Here is a 4,502-nt window from a genome sequence, read left to right as displayed (position 1 = left end):
CATACATCTAAATGTAAAACCTAAAACTTCTAGAAGAAAACATAGCACAAAAAGCTTTGTGACTTTTGGTTAGCTAAAGATTTCATGATGTTAGATCAAAAGCAGAATTCATGTAAAAATATGTTGATAAATTGGATTGAATCAACAATAAAACTTACACTCTTCAGAAGAGACTCTGAGGACAGTAAAAAGAGAAGCTACATATGAAAAGAAAAATTTTGAAAGTTACATATTTTAAGGGCCTTTTATCTATATATAAAGAACACTTCACTCTCAATAAGTAAAAATAAACAGGTAAACAATCTAAATGTTTTACCTAAAAAGATTCGAGGATAGCAGGTAACAACATGAAAATATGTTCAATATCCTTAGTCATCAGGGAAACACAAACAAAAACCATGAGGTTTTGTTATACACTTATACATTGTAAAATTAAAATGTCATACCAAGTGGTAGCTAAGATGCGGAGCAACTAGAACCCTCAGACATCCCTGGTGGGAACGTAAAATGGTATGATCACTGTGGAAACAGTTTGGCAGTGTTTTAAGAAGTTACAAAGTCACCAGCCATGTGACGTAGGCTTTCTCCTCCTAGATCAATAAAGAAATGGAAGCACAGGTCCATGCAAAGACTTACGCGTGAATCTTCAGAGAAGTTTTACTTGGAATAGTCTAAACATAGAAATAATACAAAATTCCATTCAAGGGTAAGTGAATCCACACTCATACAGGACACATGTCACCGTTTACGGAGTGGATGTGAGTGTGCACATACACACACACAAAACACCATTCAGCAGTTAAAAGGAGTGGCACACACTATAACATGGATGAATGTCAAAATAACTGTGCTGTGTGAGCGAATCCAGACAAAGGGGTACATTCTGTATTATTCCCTTTATAGAAATTTCTATGACGTGCAAACTAATGTATAATGTCAAAATAGGGTTTTTTTTGCAGTTTTTGGCTGGGGCTGGGTTTGAACCCGCCACCTCTGGCTTATAAGGCCGGCACCTTACTCCTTTGAACCACAGGCGCCACCCCTAGGTCAATACTTTTTATTGGGGAATTGGGATAGGAGGGCTTGAAGAATGGGATAAATTATAAAGGAAGCTTTTAGGATAATTTGTTTATCATCTTGATTTTGGTGATGGCCAACAATGTATATGCGTACATGGTGTCAAAACTTACTAAAGTGTATTCTTTAAATATATTCAGTTTATTGAGTGTCAATTATTTCTCAATAAAGCTGTTAAATAAATAGTCTTACTCATGAATTAGTAATTCTACTTCTAGAACAATATGCTACAGTTATACTGGTACAAATTACTGATGCTTGCAGAAACCTATTCATTATATAAGTGTTTGCAGTAATAAAAGAGTGAAGGGGACATTAAAGAGAATAAACATTAAAGAGAATAATCAGCTCTTTATTTACTGAAATGGAAGACTTTTCACGATAATGAATAATTGTCACTGCACTACAGCATGCTATTGTTTGGAGAAAGGGTGTGTGTACACATATACACAACCACATTTGTTCATTTGTATAGTATCTTGGTTTCTTTGAGGGGAAGTCAGTGTCTGGAGACCACAGGTAAAGTCTTTCCACCATGTTTCATTTGTACAATGTGTTACTACCTTTAAAATCAAATAAAATTTAATACATATTCTCATAAAGGTAATTACCTCTATTTCAGAATCTATAACAATTTTTTTGTATGATTACATTTGCTAGAACATCCAGAACAATGCTACGTAATACAAGTGATAATAAATATCCACTATTTTCTTATTTTAATGAGAACGAATTTAACATTTTACAACTTAAAATGATATTTGGTGTTCTTATGGTGAATAGTTTAATCAAATTCAGGTAGTTTTGTTCTATTTTTTAAAGAAGTTTTTAAGGGGTAGAAATGGTTGATGAATTTTATCGTTTCTCTTAGGGGCACTTAAGTTGTCACCAAATTTTGATTGCTTTGATCATAGGCTTTGTTTTTGTGCTTTAAGGCATTTCCCTCATGGAAGTTCTAATTGTATGGAAGCTGTCAGAAAGTTATAAACCATTACTAAGAAGGTGCTTGTAACTCTACACCTTTCTCTTTCAGAAAAAGAGAAGTTATTATTGAAAATCCTGTGATTTTTTTTTTAAAAGAACATATCATTTACAACCTTTAGCACCTATACTATTATTAGTAACTCGACTTAACAACAGAATGCAACACAAATTGAGTGTTTCATCCATAGGTGAGAACCGCAGCAGCAGTTTTGTTATGTGCCTGCACTTTCAATGCCTTACCCCTGGGTGGCAGTGTTGTTCCACAAATTGCACATTGCAGTAGCCATTACAAATATTGAGGGAAGCAGCCTAAAATGAATGTTATGTGACACCATTTTCTAAATTAGAAGGAAAATAGGTGAATCTACCAGGTCTTATATTTCTTTAATTTCTAGGATTAACACCTTAAGGTTTCAAATTTAGATTTGGAAGTCACTGAATTAAACCTTCTGATTTATATTAAAAATTCTTTTTTTATAATATACTTAACAAACCAAAGAGTGTAACTAACTATTGCATATTGGCAATCACTACACTAATATCTCTGCTAAACCAATACTATAACAGATTGTTTGCCTAAATTCCATTTGATTTTTTGTATGGAGTGTTTTGATTAGATGTGTTACTTTATACCTCTAGGAAATCTAAAGAAAACTTCTCTTCAAGAAAGTTTAGATCTTAAAAATTTGGAATAACTAGCTAATGTCATCTGGCCAAGTTTTACAAGATTCAAAGTGATGGAGCTAACACTTACTTAGCAGTTTAGCATTTTGGCTAAGAGCTTTGACTCTGGAATCAGACTATTTAATACCAAATTTCAGTGCTACCTCTTAATAGCCATATGCTCTTGAGAAAATTATGTAAGCTGTCTGTGCCAAAGTCTCTATCTGTAAAAATGGGAATGAGAATCTATCTCATCAGTCTGTTGGGAGGATGAAATGAAAACACAATACGGAGCTCCTGGTGAATATTTACCTCTCTATAATTAAAACTGCTGTTATTTTCATTATCTCATTTGGTCTTGACAGTAACTTCATGAGCTGGGGTTGGTACCTATGAGAGATTCATACCTTACAAATAACAAATATGCCTAATATCATAGAGATAATAGGGAGACAGTCCACGTCTCTTGACATGAAATCACTAGTGGCAGTTTTATAACAGCTCTATGGTGCGAATGTATAAATTACACGATCATTTGTGACTCCCATGTTACTTTCTCCCATTCACCTGGTTATTTATTAGTTGCTCAATAATTAATGATTGAACTAAGGCACGTTATAAACTATAAATTCCTTCATAGATACAATTTATTTCTTTTAATTATTTGTCAGTTAGCCCAAGATGGGCTCAAATTATGCAGCCAAGCCTGTAATACCTTATAGCTAAGTTCAGAAAATATTATTAAAACCCAATGCAGATTCATTTTCAACATCGTAATAATTGTTGACTCATTTCAATAAACGTTTTTTGGCATCTGTTTTGCAAAGCATTTTGCTGGGTTCAGTAGGAGAAAAAAGAGGCATGAAGACACCGTCCTTGCCCACCACAGACTTACACTGTCCATGCCCACCATGGGCTCAACATAACTTAAATAACTCTAATATCAAGCAGACTGTATTAAGTGTGTGAGAAGAGCACAAATTACTAATGAAGAGTTACAGGGGAATAAAAGGACAATTTGCCTAGAAAGCTTTTTAGAAGACGTGGGATTTGAGTTCAATATTGAAGGAAGGCTGAAACTTCAATAGAATTCTGTAGAATAGAGAGGAAATTTCTAGCAAAAGAAATGAAGGTTAAGGTAGTGAAAAGCACTCTATTTCATAAATAGGATAAAGCTTCTAAAGGATTTTTCATAAGCACAAAAAATTTCCAAAAACATTGTTAGGCACAGAAACTAAAATATTTTAAACTCTTAAATATATTTTCTTTTTTTTCTTTCTTAAATATATTTTCCATGTATACTTACCTTAAACTGACAATTCTCTTAAGTTATTTACATTTTTATAAAATGAAGCAAGACATCTCAGGCAATAAACAATATTCGTGAATCTTAAAGTAGAAGTAGGTTTCAAAACTTGGGAATCTATGGATTTGTGAATCACTGACTGATCTTAAAGCACAATTTTGCTGCTTTATATTTAAATGCAAAGATGAAAATTTGGAAGAGACGAATGTGGATAGTATTGTGAAAACTGCTTATGCAAAATGGAATATTTTGCGTTGTACCCAACTAAAATGGAGTGGACAGGCCATGGGGAAGTGCCTGCTCTAGGAACCATCTTTGCAATTCAACAGAACTACAGAGACCTAATTGTAACTTTAAGATTTAAAGTTACAGAGTAACTTCTGACACGAATACCAGTCAGGTTGTTCACTTCCATTAATAAGTAAAAAGTGAAGTCATGAAGACGTAAGTTAAACTTTGCTCATGAAAGATC

This window comes from Otolemur garnettii, unplaced genomic scaffold (genome assembly GCF_000181295.1).
Source record: "Otolemur garnettii isolate 467f Iridium unplaced genomic scaffold, OtoGar3 scaffold00160, whole genome shotgun sequence".
Classification (NCBI taxonomy): domain Eukaryota; kingdom Metazoa; phylum Chordata; class Mammalia; order Primates; family Galagidae; genus Otolemur; species Otolemur garnettii.
Note: the sequence above shows the minus strand (reverse complement) of the source record.